General features: G+C 57.5%; 2 protein-coding genes across 4 annotated transcripts in view; one reads left to right on the top strand and one right to left on the bottom strand.

Annotated features, from left to right (window-relative positions):
• LOC149875546 (tripartite motif-containing protein 6-like) overlaps positions 1 to 17,482 on the bottom strand; it is a 139,532-nt gene that overhangs the window by 77,776 nt on the left and 44,274 nt on the right. The window lies entirely within an intron of this gene.
• The window catches only part of LOC149875538 (uncharacterized), a 246,051-nt gene continuing 235,667 nt past the window's right edge, over positions 7,099 to 17,482 (top strand). Inside the window, exons 1-4 of one of the 3 annotated variants that reach the window (XR_016439692.1) lie at positions 7,099 to 7,245; positions 8,040 to 8,210; positions 8,948 to 9,588; positions 10,257 to 11,606. The gene's annotated coding sequence lies outside the window, so the exon portion shown is untranslated. Of the gene's footprint in view, positions 7,246 to 7,434; positions 7,484 to 7,521; positions 8,211 to 8,947; positions 9,589 to 10,256 lie in introns of those variants that run through there. The other 2 variants (XR_016439693.1, XR_016439691.1) reach the window with 2 other exon arrangements.

Below are 17,482 nucleotides of genomic sequence, written 5' to 3'. Positions count from 1 at the left end.
GCTCCCCACCCCCAGGCATCCTGTACCGCGGGCACTCAGGCACCATGTGACTGTGCTGGGCCTGGGCCCTTTGTGCAAGCTGACCTGTGGCAGCTGAAAAGTATGTCTGTGTGATAAAGGTGCTTGCTGAAGGCTCTATGAAGATTAGACCAAGTGGTTTTCTGTATTTCTTTAGATATTAAGCTATATGTTGTTGCTAAAACCTAATTAAAGTTTAAGATGTAGTAAGGCCTAGTAAATTTAGCAAAGCCTAGAAGTAGTAAGGCCCTGTGGCACTGTTAAAATGACCTTATCAAAGGCATGCAAGGCTTGTACTGCTATTGGTCAGGCTAAGGACAGTTGAAGTAAAAGGAATCTGAGTGGTCGTACATTATCAGTGTCCTTTAGAAGCTATAAATTAGCTGGAATATCTGGAAACTATTCAGAAGGAAGATGCAGCTCTGTGGAAAGGATTAGTTAGCTGTTGCCTGGACCAGTGGGCCCATGGACCTTGAGGAGCCCAAGAACTGCATTCCCCGGTACCCCTCGGACAGCGCTGATTGGGGACGCGTGACTTCGCTGAACTTTGTGGAAAGAGGAACTTGCTGCATATCAGGCATCAGAGGGGACTGCTGATAAGTTGCCGACATGAATTGCTTTTGTCTGTCGTTGTTTGTCTTGTTACTATGTGTAGTTGTGTTTTTGTTAAGTCAATAAATCTTTCTTACCTTTCTCCCCCTGACCATACTCTCAATCCCCAACCCTCTGCAGGTGGCTGGGACATGACCCACACGAGGCCCGTCGTGCGTGGCCCTGCACTCGCACACCAGAAAGCTTGAGCACCACCAGACTCACTGAATCCCAGGTGCATCAGCTTTAAGGAGCAAGCGCTCACCTCATCAGAGGGTAAGAAATGATGTGCAGAGAGCAGGTGCGCAATGCAGAGGTGTTTATTTTACATATAAAAGGGAATGAAGGGAGGGGAGGGGAGAGGATGGGAGGGGAAAGGGAAACAGTAGTGAGAGAGGCAAACAAATTAACAAAATAAAAACCTCAGAGGGACTGCAGTGATGTTAGTGAAGGATGAAAGTTCAGAAACGGTCCGTCCCGGGGGGGTGCTATGCGTGCAGGCATGAATGACATGTGCCTCCAGTGGCTGGGGAGGGCATGGCTGCATCGGTGGCTGCTGGACCCCAGTGGTGGTTAGTGGGGAGCTCCCAAAGATGCTGTCGGCACTATTGGCAGCAGGGGGTGGTGGTGGTGAGTGCTGACCAGGGGTCAATGACGACCCGCAGGCACCACCAGCAGCATGAGTGGCAGCCAGGGCTGACCGTGGACTGCCTGCAGTAACTGCTGACAGTGTCGGCGGCACCTGTGTGCACCGCCTATGCATCGCCCCTGTGTGTGGGGATTGGGAGATGACTCCTGGGCCTGGGCAGCAGCAGGGTCCAGGCTGGAGCAGCTCCTGTGATGGAGAACCCAGCCCTGCCCCACTGACCTGCCCCCCACTCTGGGGCCACTGGGGAGCTGGTAGTCGGGCTGTAGGGAGGGGACAGTCACGTTCGGGAAAGAAATGAAAGCATAAAAGTGACAATACCCCCAGCCACAAGTCACCTGCCCCTAGGACTCCCCAAGTGTGGGTGCAAACCCCCCTCATTGCCCACGGCAGCACGCTCAGCCGGGTGCCCACACTTACCCCTTGAGGTCAGGGCCACAGCACGGGCACAGCTGTCACCTCACCCCCAGCCAGTGACACGTTGGGAGCAGTTCAACAGCCGTGTGCGTCTCCACGAGCGGCACAGCGACGAGCCGGGTCTGGAAGAGGCCGTTGTGACGCGTCGCGTTCTCCGGGGCTCCCCGCGGGCACATCTCGGCCGTGTCGGCCACACCGCTGCACCAGCCACGGGCGTGAGACCAGCAACGGGCTTGCAGGGGCTTCAGCCAGGACTGGCCCCTGCGAGGGTTTCCCTCCAGGACACTGTGACAGCGGATGAGGAAAGGGACTCCAACAACAGCTCCCAACTCACACCATTTCTTGTCCATGCACAGAGAGCAGACGGCCCAGGTCCATCTCACACGTGTCCCCTGCGGTGACTGTCACCGCTGTGTCTGTAGCCGGGGGGTCCCGCTGGCTCCCAGCTCTGAGCTGGAGAAATGCACTGGGTTACTTGCCGCCTCCATTGGGCCTTGTGCTGGTGTGTGTCCTCCCAGGCTCTCAGCATTTCACCACCTTCATGGGCAACTTCCCTCAGTTCCCTTCAACCCCTTTCCCTTTCTGGAGGATGAACTGATTAAACACAGCCGCGTCCTCGACCTCCCTCTTCTGCCTTTGCTCACACAGCCCTTTCACCGGGGCGGTGGCTGACAAGGCTCTTTCCATGGATATCATGTGCTCACTGGGCCTGGAGGTCTTGCTCCTTGCCTACCATCCTGATTTTTCCTTTCCTGCCTGGTTCTTTAACAATAATGACGGTACCTCTTTCTTTTGAGATGACAGCACTGGGAGATGGATGCATCTTGGCTGAATGATTGTGCTCCAGGATTAGTCCTTGAGAGCTCGCTGTCTTCAAACACCGGAAGGTGGCCACGGAGAGGATGGAGACGTGTCCTGTTTGCTTCCGCCACAGAAACAGACTCGGAGTCAATGAAGAATTGCAGCAGGAGATATTTAGGTTTGAAATTAGACCTTTCCCACTGTATGAGTGTAATTTCTTTTTGAGCATTGAAACAGGCTTCCCAGAGCCAGATGTGGTCATCATGGGGGACCTGAACTTCCCAGACATCTGCTGGGAGGAGCAGTCAGCCAAGTCTGATCGCTCACGTCGGTTCTTAGCCAGACTGCAGGACCTCCATCTAGCCCAGGAGGTGCACAGTCCCACCAGGGGAGACGCCTTGTTGGACCTAGTGCTGGCCACGGGTGATGACCTGGTGAGGGGGCTGCGGGTGATGGGCCACCTGGGAGACAGTGATCATCGCTTGCTGGAATTCACCATCCAGCGTAAGGTGGCAAAGGGCTGCAGCAAGGCAACAGCCCTAGACTTTAGGAGGGCTGACTTCAACAAGCTAAGGAGGATCGTTGGGGAAGCGCTGAGGACCCAGAGGGGAAGGGAGCCAGATGTCCAAGGTGAGTGGTTGCTCCTTAAGGAGATGATCCTCCATGCCCAAAGGGAGGTAATCCCAACAAGGGTCAAAGGGAGCAGGAGGGCACATAAACCCCCATGGCTCACTAAGAGCATCCGGGAATGTCTCCTTGTTAAAAGGGAGGCATACACCCAATGGAGAGATGGGGTCATCGCCAAGAAGGACTATGTTATAGTCGCCCGAGGATGTAGGGGGGCAGTCAGGAGGGCCAAGGCAGAGTTGGAGATAGGACTAGCTTCCCGGATTAAGGACAATAAGAAGTCCTTCTTCAAATACATAGGGGGTAAAAAGAGGGTCCCGGGTAATGTGGGGCCCCTGCAGGACACGATGGGCAACTTAGTCATCACGCCAGATGACAAAGCTAACATATTTAACGATTTCTTTGCCTCTGTCTTCCTAAGTAGGGACCAGTTCAGCCACCTCCCTGCTGGGCCCCCCTCGGGCCCCGAGAGAGACACGCCTGGGCCAAGGGTTAGCGAGGAGTTAGTTAGGGTACTTCTGGAGAGGCTGGACGTGTTCAAGTCCGCTGGTCCGGACGATCTTCACCCTAGGGTTCTACAGGAACTGGCTGAGGTCATTGCGGGACCCCTGGCGCGGCTCTATGAGCACTCGTGGTGCTCTGGCGAGGTGCCGGAGGACTGGAAGAGGGCCAATGTGGTCCCTATCTTCAAAAAGGGAAAAAAAGAGGACCCGGGAAATTACAGGCCAGTTAGTCTTACCTCAATCCCGGGTAAGCTATTTGAAAAAATTATCCTGGCACACATCCAGGAGGGCCTTGCGGGGGAATGCATGCTCAGGGGCAACCAACATGGGTTCATCAGTGGCAGGTCTTGTCAGACCAACCTGGTGGCCTTTTACGATCAGGTCACCAAATCATTAGACGCAGGGGTTGCTGTGGATGTAGTCTTTTTGGACTTCCGGAAGGCTTTCGACACTGTCTCTCACCCTGTCCTCATCAAAAAGCTGGGAGACTGTGGTGTCGATGCCCACACAGTCAAATGGGTCGCCAACTGGTTGGAGGGCCGCACCCAGAGGGTGGTAGTGGATGGGTTCTTCTCGACCTGGAAGGATGTGGGCAGTGGGGTCCCGCAGGGCTCGGTCCTCGGGCCCGCACTGTTCAACATCTTCATCAGTGACTTGGATGAGGGGGTAGAAAGCACCCTGTTCAAGTTTGCTGATGACACTAAGATGTGGGGGGATGTGGGTGCACTAGAAGGGTGCAATAGGCTACAAGCTGACCTTGACAGGTTGCAACGGTGGGCGGATGAGAATAGGATGGGGTTTAACACTGATAAGTGCAAGGTGTTGCACATGGGGAGGAAGAACCGGCACCACACTTACAGGTTGGGGAACTCCCCTCTTGCCAGCACGGAGACGGAAAAGGATCTTGGAGTCGTCATTGACTCCACGATGAACATGGGCCGGCAGTGTGGGGAGGCAGTCAAGAAGGCCAATCGTACCCTGTCATGCATCCACAGATGCATCTCGAGCAGGTCCAGGGAGGTGATCCTCCCCCTCTATGCGGCACTGGTCAGGCCGCAGCTGGAGTACTGCGTCCAGTTCTGGGCGCCACACTTCCAGAGGGACGTGGACAATATGGAAAGAGTCCAGAGGAGGGCCACTCGTATGATCAGGGGTCAGCAAGGCAGGCCTTATGAGGATAGGTTACGGGACCTGAACCTGTTTAGCCTCCACAAGAGAAGGCTAAGGGGGGACCTTGTGGCCTGCTACAAACTGGTCAGGGGGGATCAGCAGGTATTGGGGGAGTCCCTGTTCCCCCGTGCGCTGCCAGGAGTGACCAGGAATAACGGTCACAAACTGGCGGAGGGTAAGTTTAGATTAGATATTAGGAGGCGCTACTTCACAGTCAGGGTGGCTAGGGCCTGGAACCAGCTTCCAGGGGAAGTGGTGCAGGCTCCTATCCTGGGGATTTTTAAAAGGAAGTTAGATGAGCACCTTGCCGGGGTCATCTGACCCCGGTGCTCTTTCCTGCTAAGGCAGGGGGTCGGACTAGATGATCTACCTAGGTCCCTTCCGACTCTAGCTACTATGAAACTATGAAACTATGAGAGTTGTGCAATCCCAGTGCTTGCAAATGTGTAAGAGCAGGTTCGATGCTTGGCTGGAGGGTTTGTAGGGGATGATCCTGCCTTGAGTAGGGGGTGACTACACGGCCTCCCGACATCTCTTCCTGCCCCGTGTTGTATGATTCAATGAACTCGCGGTGTCCTACTAACAGAACCAGCGGCACAAAAACATTGTATAAAATCCCTTTTGTCACAGAAGAGCAAAACACATAATCCGTTTTTATGCAGGCTCCACGGCCTTGTTTGGAAAAGGGGTGTGAAGGAGAAGAATAAAAAGTAGGTTTTTCACCTTGGTGAGATCAGTTCATCTCAAACATTTTTAAAAACAACTATAAAGCAGTAGTGATGTGCTAAACACCTTGGAGATTGGTAGTGTGCTCTCATGAGAACATGTGAAGTCTCCGAGGGCTGATCTGAAGGCTGGTAAAACGGTACGCTTTAAGCACTAATCATAATGTATAGTTCATTGCAGGGCTGGAATTTGCCATTGTGTGTATCTGGCAGGGGTGTTTTTGCCCTTTTTTTTAAGTGCCAGGAACAATGAAATGTCTGGGGAAACCGCCTCCTCGATCAGGCAGATCTCAATGCCAGGGGCAGTGCAGACCTGCAGCTCCCAGAGGCGGACGGGATATTGCCCCTTGCAATGTCCAAGCAAACATGAACACGCGTGTGGTTTCCCTACTGGGCGTGAAGCAGATTTTTTAATGAAATGTTCAACTTGCACGTTTAGAGACAGTGCTAGCACATTGCTCGTCCAGAATGACAGGCTCCGGGTGCAGATCCATGTGTCGTCATCCACCCTCCCCCCCGCCCGCGGGTTCATGTGTATTGGGGCCCTGGGCTACAGCGGGGTGAGGGGGGCCCTTCCCCCCCGGGTGCTGGCAGGGGAGGCTGGGGAGACCCTGCTGGGCTGGTGGTGGGGGCACACGCCCCCCTCTTCTCCCTGGTACCTACCTCCCCGTCTCTCATTATGGCTAAATACCCATGAACACAAGTGTGCACACAGACAGGCACACACGCTACTCACCACCAGGGCGAAGAGCAGTGGGTGCACATGGATGCACGTGCACCCCTGAGCATGGGGGTGCAGCCCCTACAGAAAGGCACCGCTGACACTGCCGGCAGCGTCTGGGGGGGTCGCCGACCCCTGGTCAGCGCTCACCCCCCTCTGCCGGCAGCGCCAGCGTCTGTGGGAGCTCCCGCTGACCTCCGCCACTCTCCTCCCACGCCGCCGCGCACACGCGTCCTGCATGACTCACCAGCTCTCTGCACGGGTCATGCCATGAACAGATGCATGAATGCACATGGACAGACCACAGACATGCAGACCAGTGCACACTACACACTCACTCTCTGCACATGGACACACAGACACAAATACACTCTTCCTGCCATGAACACACACACACACATGCACAGACAGGCTTATGCACATGCAGAGAGATGCTCATGCACAAACACAAAGGCACACACACACAAGCACAGACACATGCATAAACACATGCCTGCATGCATGCACACACACACACCCAGGCACATGCACACAGGCATAACCCCCAAGGCACATGCGCATATGCACACACACACACGCACACAAACACACACACATAAACACATGAACGCACAGACATGCGCGCACATGCACGCACAGGCGTACGTGAATGCACACCGACACGTGCAAGCACGCACATGAACCAGCGGGCAAAAACGTGCCCGCAGACACACGCACACGCACACGCACGCACGCACGCCCGGGTGGGGGGGGCGCCGGGACCCGCGAGGAGGGTCGTGCTGCTGCGGCCGGCTCCGCTGTGCTCGCCCCGCCCCCGGAAATCCCCCCCCGGAGTGCCCGGGCTGGCTGCGGGGGCGGGGCAAACTCCCCGGTGCACCCCTGCAGCGCCCCCCCGCCCCCCCGGGGCCGGGGCTCCCCGCGCCGCCCCCTCCCCCCCGGCCGGGCCCTGCACACGGGGGTCGGGGGCCGGGACTCGCGGGACAGACGGGCCGGCCCGGGGTGTACCGTGCGGGGCGCCGAGCACCGGTGTTTCCCGTGCGGGGGGGCTGCAGGGGGTGCGGGGCGGGGGGGGCAGCCCGGCGCAGACACGGGTTTCTTGGCGGAGAGTCGCGGTGGGCGCACAAGTCCCCGCTGTCTGTCTGTCTGGGCCCCCCCGCCCGGCAGAGCCGGTCTCCCCCCCCCCCGCTCGCCCCCCCGTCCGGCGGCCCCCCCCCGGCCCCCCGCCCGGCAGAGCCGGTCTCCCCCCGCTCGCCCCCCCGCCCAGGTTGGCGGAGCCGCGCAGCGGGTGCCCGGGCAGGGTGGGGGGGTGGGGGGGGGGGTGCTGGGCGCGTCCCGGGCCGTGGCGGAGCCGCGCTGCGCGCACCAGGCCGGGCCCCGCGGGTCTGCGCGCCCCGGGGCTGGGCCGGCGTGGGTGCGGGCAGCCGCTCGGGCCTGCTGCACCCTCGGGTGGGGGCACCCGCCCCCCCGGGCCCGGCTCCTCTCCTCCGGGGCGCTCGGGGCTCCGGTTTTCGTCCTGGCGTCTGCTCCCAGCGGTGCCATGAGTGTGCCGGGGGCGGCTCAAGTAGCAGGTCGGCCCTGCGCGGGGGCACGACCCCCGATGCCCCGCGGTGGCTTTCGTTGCAGGGGAGGGGGAGCAGCTCAGTTTTACCTCTCGGGCATCCTGGGGGGTCCTGGGGAGCTGCTGGGGGGCGCAGGACTGAGCAGGAGCACTGAGACGAGTTGTCTTTGGCACCGGCGCGTGCAGAGCCGAGCACCGCGGCTCCTGTCCTGGCTGCCTGGAGCTCGACTTTTTATTCCCACTTCCTTTTATCCTTTTCGAGCCGCTGAGATTTCCGCGGGAGGTGGGAGCCGCGGTGGCTCTTCTCGGGCGTGGACGTGAGACGCAGCAGTTCCTGCGCCCCGGTGCGACGGGCTGGGAGACGGAGGCTGGGATGGAGACGGGGCGCCCTGTGCTTGGGGGGCTGCTCCAGCCCATCCCCAGCCACGGGAAGGTAAGAGCCCGGGGGGTCGGGGGCTAAGGCCCCGTCTCGTAGCCCTGCCTGCACTTCACAGCCACGACACGATCGCTCTATAAAACCCCGCTGCTCTGAGGGTTCGCTGCGTCCCCTGCTCCCGGGCTGGGCTGGGGGGCCGATCCCTGCCTCCTTCCTGGCCGTGCGTCAGGGGAGCGGCGCCTGTCAGCCGCCGTGTCCTTATTCACCGTGCACCTGATGCCTCGCAGCGCCGGAGTTGTCGCAGGACAGCACCTCCTCTCTCCGCAGCCCCTTTGTGTGGGTGTCCAAATGCTCCCGCCCTTCTCTTCCGCAAGCGGGTTTCTCTAAACCCGGGTTTCTTCTCCCCCCGCCTCCCTGTGGGCACCGAGGCCTGTCAGGCTCCCACCAGAATAAATGTGCCGCGGCAGATGGAGTCGAGGAGACCCCAGGAGTGTACGGGGAGCCCGGGGGTGGGCTGCGAGGACGCGTGCCCTCCGTGTGCCAGGCTGATGGGTTCAGGTAAAGTCTCTGGATCTGCGGATAAAACGTGGATCGGTTTTCTGGGATGAGCCTGCGCCATACTCTGGCTTGTCCTTTGTAGCCAGGTTAGGCTGGAGTAAATGGCAATTGCCTCTTCCGGGATCCGTACTGAAATGCGAAGTGCCCCACCACATCCTTCTTGTGAGCTTTCAAGTGCGGAGTTGCTCAGTTTATCCCCGGCAGCCAAATGTGTTTCTTTTCTTGTCTTTTCCCAGGCTGGGAGGTGTTTGGTGCCTGGCTTGGTAAAAATCACCCAGAAGCAGTGCAGGGCTTCAGCAGTGATGCCCTGAAACCACGGCGAGCAGCGTGAGAAGGGCGCACCACGGCGCTCGCTGCAGAGGCCTGCGCCGCTCTCCTGCGCCAGGGCGAGCCGCCGTTCTCCAAAGAGGCTCCTGCTGGGAGGGATTCAGTAGCCAAGATGTCACTGAGCACGGGGCCAGATAACGAGGGACCCTCATCTAAATGCACCCAGCACTGAGGGATGTCGGCTACACCACGAATAGAAAACGTTTTCGATCTCTGAGCCTTCAAGAGGCCGAGAAGGAACCATTGTCCCCGCATACTCACCATGTGTTTAATTGGTGCAGGGCTCTTTTCCACCCCCCAAAAGGGCTGAGAAATGACGGTTGAAGGGAAACTGGTTTCAGGAACTGAGGGATTTACTGGTGGAGGTGGGTGTGTGAGGGTGTGGATAGGAGCCTGGTTTAATGATTGGCAGTGGATGTGGGCGACTGGTTTTCTTAGGGCTGTATCGATAAAGATTTTGGGGCCGATACGGATGGCCGATACCAAAGCGGGCAATACGGATCTGCTGGCTGGTCTGCAGCCCGGCAGCTTGGACCGCAGCATCTGGCTGGTCAGTGTTGGGGAAGGTGTCTGGGGGCAGATCGAGGGAGGGGGGAGTAGGGGCAGGGGCAGGGGCAGGGGCAGGCGCTGCCCAGCCAGGGCAGGACAGGGTGCGGCTCGTCCACAGGGCACAGGGGAGGGGGCGGCTTCTGTGCTGTATGCACCCCCGGGGGAGGGGCTGGGGGTATGTGCCCCCCAGATCTGTGCATGGGGCGAGGGCAGGCTGGGGGCAGAGCCGGGGGCTGTGTCAGCCTTTCTCTGGTGGGGGGCTGGGGTGGGGCTGTGCTTGGGGCAGGCGCTGGTAGCACCGGGACAGGGGTGTATGGATGGGGCCGCAGCCACCCGAAATCTGCCGTAGCCTCCTTATACCCCGCCCCCCCGCAGCGCTGCTACCCGTCCCACCCCTCCTACTCTGAGCCAGCCCGGGCCCAGCCCTGCCCCCAGGAAGAGACCAGCACACCCCAGCCTGCCCCCGCCCCGTGTACAGATTGGGGGCACATGCCCCCCCATGCCTCTCCTGGGGGTGCGTACCTCCCCCTCGCGCCCCCCGGATGAGGCACTCGCGGCTCCGTTCTGTGCTGCACCGTGCCCCACCTGGGCAGCGCCTGCCCCCGGCCCTGCTCCTGCCCCAGCCCTGGTCCCCCCCTCACGCTGGGGGCCTCGATCTGCTCCCCCCAGCACACCCGTTCCTCACCCCGTGCGGGTTACAGAAGAGACCGAGTCCTGCGCCGTGCTCCCTACGAGCAAACCCAGCGCGCCCTGCTGTGATCTGATGCCACGAATCCCGTCCAGGGGAAGGCGTAGCCGCTCGTGTCGCTGGTCCTCTGCAAAGATGTCAGAGATTTCCAACCTCCAGCAATATTTCTGCACGGACAACCAGGGGCTTTCAGCTAACCACACCTTTGTGGCACATGTAAAGGCCGTTTCCTTCAGCCAGGAAGGTGATGATGAGCATCCTGTTTAATTAAGTTTCCAGCCATCAGGCAGAGTTTCCTTGTGCCTGAAGAAGGGCGTCTGTGCCTCAGTGCTGGCAATGAACAATTTCTCTAGCTATCTAGTTGGTGTAATAGGAGATATCACACCTGCCCAAGGAACCGGGCCTGCCCACGTCCTCAGCCCAACACGGCTGCAGCCAACCCCACTCTCCAGCCGTGGCGCTCAGGAGAAAAGCTGCCGGAGGAGAGAAGTCAGAGCAGCCCCGCGTGGCCGTGACTCGGTCGGGGGTCAGCCGTGGGGCAGATGAGGGCTCTGGGTTGCACATGGAGATGAGGATCGATTCGATTGCTTCTGTTCGGGGCAATCTGGATTTATTCTAGCAGCTCAATCGTTTGCCGTCACGCTGGCTGCGCGGCTGTTACTGCCGAACTTTCCTGGTGCCGACGCCTTCCGGAGCCGAAGCGCAGGAAGGGCTTGCTAGCAATGAGGGGGATTAAACACGGACACAGAGAGGTTGTGAAGTCTGTCTGGGGAGGGGTCGCCGTGGAGGTCGCACAGACATTTGTGGGGCACGGTTCCCACTGGCCTGATCCTGCCCTGAGCAGGAGATAGACGAACTGACCTCCCGCGTCCCTTTTAGCCTCTTTTTCCTACAAGTCTGTGACTAGCTCCAAGTTCGTAGCTGCCCTGTGCATGCATCGGTGTGTTGACTCTGAATCCTAACGAGGGCGGCTCATATCAAGGTGGTTAACTGCTTGACCCTTGATCTTACTAGCAGACATGTCAAACCAGCCGGCTTCTCCCACAGTCCGGAGTTGGCTTTTCCAGGCACCCCAGGGGTTTCACTCCAGCGCTCTCCCAGACATGTCTGCAATGCAGCTGTGTCCTCCGTGCACAATTTGGCAGCTGTTTCTAAATCAGTAATTATGGAGCACTGTACAATTACCTTTTATATATCTAATTAAAGCACACAATGGATGCTGTATTATTCATTGCCATAATTCATTCAGTAATCCCTTTCAGCCTTTTTTTTTAACTTTATCCTAACTGAGTATGAACTCTGAAGCATCTTACCCTTCTTAAATCCATGGAAGAAGTCCCAGGCTTCTGCTGCAAACACTTACCCTGGAGCACACAGAGGAACAACTACAAAACACACTTTTTTGTTGCCATTTCATAGATTTCATAGACATAAGGGCTGGAAGGGACCTCGGGAGATCATCGAGTCCAGCCCCCTGCCCAAAGGGCAGGAAGTCAGCTGGGGTCATAGGATCCCAGCAAGATAAGCATCCAATTTGCTCTTGAAGGTGTTTAATGTAGGTGCTTCAACCACCTCCGATGGCAGACTGCTTCCAGACCTTGGGGGCTCGGACAGGAAAGAAATTCTTCCTTATGTCCCGCCTGCAAGCGGTCTTGCAGGAGTTTGTGACCGTTCGACCTCGTCATCCCTTGGGGCGCTCTGGTGAACAGACGTTCCCCCTGGATCCTGGTGGTCACCCCTGATAAACTTATAGGTGGCCATCAGATCACCCCTGAGCCTGCGCTTTTCCAGGCTAAAGAGTCCCATGGCTCTCAGCCTGTCATCGTAAGATCTGTTTTCTTGACCTCTGATCATGCGCGTGGCTCTTCTCTGGACTCTCTCAAGCTTCTCCACATCCTTTTTGAATTGTGGAGCCCAAAACTGGACGCAGTACTCCAGCTGCGGCCTCACCACGGCCAAGTACAAGGGGAGAATGACATCCCGGGATTTCCTCTAGAAGCATCTATGGATGCACGCCAGCATTTTGGTCACTTTACTAGCCGCAGCATCGCATTGCGGGCTCATGTTCATCTCGTGGTCAATGATGACCCCCAAGTCTTTTTCTTCTGTAGTGCTAACCAACGTAGCACTGCTGAGCCTATAAGGGTGCTGCAGGTTTTTCCTCCCACGGTGGAGAACCTTGCATTTTTGGTGTTAAGCACCATGAGGTTCTCGTCTGCCCATTTGCTGAGCTTGTCCAGGTCAGCCTGGATCACCCGCCTATCTTCTGGCATGGATGCTTTGCCCCAAAGTTTGGTGTCATCGGCACTGTACAATTACCTTTTACATAATTAAACAACACAATGGATGCTGTATTGTTCAATGCCACGTTTCATTCAGTAATCCCTTTCAGCCTAATCGTGGGCCACTGCAGACAGAAAAGATCTGCTCGTTGTAGGTCTCGTCCGCTCTCAATCAGTCTTTCTCCACATACGAGTGCAACACCTGTACGCTGTTATATTCTCATGTCAGCTCTTCTTCCAAGTGGTCTGAACTTTAAAACAAGAAAACAATCCCACCCTGTGCCCTCCCAGGAGTCGTTGTGCGCTCTGTCACATCGCACAGGTTTCCCTCTGAATGCAGCGTGCTCCCTGGAGCTCCTTGGGGAAGGCAGCATTGCATCTGCATGGCGTGTAACTCAGTTGTGGCAGCAATGTACAGAGAAACAAAGTACAGAAATGTGCTCTTCATGGCAATATTTTGTGTAGCACAAGGGAAATTTTGGGGGAAGCCTTTCAAAGAGTGGTGTTCAAATGAGCCTGTCCTTTGTAGAGCACGCTCCCTTTAATGTCTTTCTCTTCCTGTCTTTATTTCTAACCCTGTGCTCCTTTTAATTCATCTCTTCCCCTTCTCTTCAATCACACTCTTTCCCATTCTCCTCACAGAACAAGCGAGAGCAACAAATCCAGTTTTAAAGTATTGGGGTGTAACGTATGAGCAATGGTACACACATCCTCCTCCTCCCTTCCACGTCTGCCTTGTGTTTTTTGGTGGAAAGCTCCTGGGGGCTTTCCCCTGCATCCAGACAGCCCCGAGGGTCAGGGCCGTGTGCTGAGCGGTGCCTTCAGGCTACTGGAAACGGTGCCCATGAGAAGCAGACCTGTGTGGCTGTCCCTTGAGAGATTTTAAGTTTTATACTGAGTATTTAGCTGCAGTTTACCAGTCTTCCAAATATGACTCTAATTCCAATGATTTGGTTTTTTTTCCAATTTTAGGGTGTAGGTCAGTGAGTGATGCGAGGAAGAGAGCTTACATTGTCTACATGGAGATTAAAAATTAACATTTCTAAGGGAAAGTCAGTCCCTAGCTCTGTAGTTAGGTACAGAAAATCCAGCGCTCGAATGACATTCTCCACAGCCTGTTAGGTTAAATCTCAGTATAGTAGCTGAGAGCACAGGGTTAATTACTTTTGTTTTAATTTTAAGTTAGACGTAGGCATTGCTAACGTCCCTCCAGGCGTGGCTAGTAATGCTGGTGGAGAAGGGAGCGCGGTGTCTCTGCTGGCAACCGTTCGAAAGCGGGGGCTGTTCGTTGTCGCAGGGAGAGCGGACAGGGACAAGGTCGCATGCTGCTGGAAATGAGCCCAAATCCTCGAGATGCCTTGGAGTACGGGGACCAAGTTCAAGTGACCGGTTTCAAGATAAACATAGCCACGGAGCAGTGGAGCTCTTCAGACGTGACATTAAGGTTTAGCTTCTCTCCACTGGCGAACATTGTGAGTCGATTTTGGTTAATTTGCTGCTAACAATTTATTTTAAATACACATGCCAGTGATGGGCTTAGGGAAAGGGAGAGCTGTTCTCCTCCCAATGCCTGGTCCAATGCTTGCGGCGTTACATGAGCTCGTTTGCAGCACAGAGGTCCCTTAGCAAAGCGGTGGCCCAATCCAGATGCACACGCTTTAGTCTTTACACCACAAACTCACTCCTCATCTCCCCCAAGTATTCTGGTGTCGGTATTGTCTGTGATTACAAATGCAATGTGTGCATCAGCAGTTCATACAAACCGCTCATTTGTCTTTTTTGCCCTTGATCAACACCTGGCGCGTCTTTCTCTAAATGTCTATAGGATTTGAGACAAAAACCAAACCCCTCCTGAAGTGATAAGAAACCTGGATGAGGGATTTGGAAAAGAAACACAGAAAGACTCTTCATTGATTCAGTCTGTATTTCCGAAGCAGGGTAAAACCTTCCTGTCTGGGGACACAACACTCGGCTGCCGTGTTGCACAGCGGGTTGTTGCACGTTCCCCGTTGAAGTTGTGTTACTCTCGTCTCTCCCTTTTCTCTTCTCCTCTCCCGTGTGCTGAGTTGCTCTGTTCTTGTACGGGAGCTCCCTGAGCCTCTGGTGGGACGGGGACATATCGAACACATGCACAAATACGCATCTAGAGCCCCCAAATTGTTGCGGAGAGCTGGGAGCATGTGAGCTCGGACCTCTCCCCAGGACAGACCCTTGGCTGACTTCAGTTCACTGCAGAGAAACAATGACAACGTCTCACAGCTGAGGCTCTGCCCCTTCAGGGTAGGGGATCCTCTTTCAATTCCTGATGTTGACAGGAAGGAAAATGCTTTTTTTTTTCAGATTGGGCAGGTGCCCAGGGCCTCTCTGGGAAGGCTTACACTGCAGTATAAGGTAAGCCGTGGAAGGAATTGCTCCTTGTTGCATAAAAACACAACCGACTGAGCACATGTCTGAGGACAAGTCTCGTGTTGCACGCTTGGTGCTGGTTAACACATAACAGATGAGGATGTTTCTCAGCGTTCACTGCCGCCTCCTTTCTGAATCTGGTAAATGTGTAATAAAAGCAACAGTATAAAATAGAAAGTGCTTTGCTGTGTAGACATGTGCAGACTTGTTGCTACAAGTGACGGAGCATTTTGGTGCATCTGTCTATATAGTATAGCACCAATAATCTGTGGGGTAGGGGAGGTTGGGGCAGCCACTGTGCTGGCCCCAGCAGTGTTTCCTGGGGGAAAAGACATTTTCTGAGGGTGCCTTGAGTTGAAAGAGGCTAAAACCAGTGGAGAACTAGTGATGTGGCCTGAGAGAGGCAGCTAGCTGTGTTAGCGTGAAGTCGGACAGACGGCAGGATCGAGATGCCCCTCATAGACTCAGGAGGGCTCAACCCCTGGCCCATGGGCCAGATCCTGCCTGCAGGCCAAGTCACCCATCCCCACAGGTCCAGTGATCTGGTGCTGGGTGAAAGTTTGGAGGTGTTGGGAGCCCCCGGCAGTAGCAGAGGGAAGTAGGAGACTGGGGCACATGCTCTGGGCACCGACCCCAGGGGCAGGAGGGGAAAAAATTGTAGCGGCCGCACCGCCAGGAGCACCGCTGGGGATGCTGTTCTCCCCTCCCTGCTGCCCCCCACCCCCGGCACCCTGTACCCCGGGCACTCAGGCACAGTGTGACGTGTGCGGGGCCTGGGCCGCTTGTGCCGTCCCACCCACGTGAGGCCCGTGGTGCGTGGCCCTGGACTCGCACACCCAAAAGCTTGAGCACCGCCAGACTCGCTGAATCCCAGATGCACCAGCTTTCCGGAGCAAGTGCTCAGCTCACCAGAGGGCAAGAAATGATGTGCATAGAGCAGGTGTGCAATGCACAGGTGTTTATTTTAAATATAAAAGGGAATGGAGGGAGGGAGGGGAAAGGGGGACAGCGCTGAGAGAGGGGAACACAGTAACCAAGTGAAACCCCCGAGGGATGCAGGGATTTGGAAGTGACGGATGAGAGTTTGGAGCCGGTCCCTCCCAGCGGGGCGCTGTGCATGGGGGTTGGGAGACGACCCCTGGGCCAGGGCAGCAGCAGGGTCCAGGCGGGAGCAGCTCCTGTGATGGAGACCCCAGCCCCCCCCACCCCCGAGGCACCGAGGGGCTGGCAGTCGGGTGCGGGGGGGGGGGACAGTCTGTGCCGCGGGTCGTGGCCGGCACAGGGATTGGCTCAGGGCTCGGCTGGGACCGGGCACAGGGTCAGGGGAGCCGCATTGCTGCCCCCAGCATTGAGACGAGGACAGAAGTAAGGGCGCAGGGTCCCGGAGAAGGAGTCGGTGAAAGTGAAGAGATGGGACCTGTCGGTCACATTGTAAAAGGAGACCTCGCCCCCCTCGTAGTCCAGGAAAACCCCCACCCGCCTGGGCCGCACGCTTACGGGGAGGAGGGTCCAGGGGGAGGTGACAGGCCTCGTATCCCCCAGCCCGCAGCTGCATGACCCAGTATCCAAGGCCAGGTGTGTAGTGTGACCCTCCCCTTCCTGCGCACAGACTCCCTGCACACGCCCAGGGCCCAGCGCGTCTTGTCTCCCACCTCCACCTCCCAGTAGCACCTCCCGCCCGTGAACCCCTCCACGCCCAGGACACAGACATAAGTGATCAAATCTCTCGGGGGTGTCGGGCACATCCTGTCGCGTGTCTCCGTCTATCACACATCTCCGATTCGCAGACAGGACGAGGTGGGGATGAGCCGTCCCTGGGTCCAGAGTCACGTCCGCTGGGGAGAGAGTCGCGGGTCAGGGCGGGGGCAGGCGGGTCCCGAGGTCACGGGGGACTCGCCGCGTCCCAGGAATCGCGGGTCGGTCCCGGCTGGGAGTCACCGTCGCCCCCGCGGGGAAATGGGGGAACAGGAAATGGGGGAACAGGAAAGCGAGACGTCCCCACCGGCCCCTTCATCCCCGGGGCATTCCCGGTCTGGGCACAGGGGCCATGAGAGGGGAGAGACACGGGGTGGGGGCAGGGAAGGTCCTGGGAGGGGGAGGGGCACGTGCCATGATGTCATCACAGCAGGTCCCTGCCCTGCGCCTCCCCCACACGCTAGCGGGGCTGCTCTGCCTGGGGGGCAAGGGGAGTGGGCTCCACCCCGTGAGCTGGTGTCGCAGGGGCTGTGGGGAAGGGGGGTGCGGGGCCGGCAGGGAGGCTGCAGGGAGGGGGGATGGGCTGGGGGACAGCAGGGAGCAGAGGGGCCCATTGCAGCCTGCCCGGGGGAGGGGAGGCAGGGGGAGCAGGGGGCAGGGCCTGGGGGTCTCTCTGCTCGGGGATGGGGTCACTCGGTTTGCAGCTGACAGCAGGTGGGTGCCTGCCCCCCCCACCCCAGGCTGGGTTGCTCTGCCCCGGGGGACCCTCATGTCCCCAGCCTGTGGGCACAGCACTGCAGCCAGGGCAGCCCACAGCCAGCGCC

The sequence above is a fragment of the Crocodylus siamensis genome, chromosome 1 (genome assembly GCF_052110815.1).
Source record: "Crocodylus siamensis isolate JL-2025a chromosome 1, ASM5211081v1, whole genome shotgun sequence".
NCBI classification, from domain to species: domain Eukaryota; kingdom Metazoa; phylum Chordata; order Crocodylia; family Crocodylidae; genus Crocodylus; species Crocodylus siamensis.
This window is presented reverse-complemented; position numbering and strand designations above follow the sequence as displayed.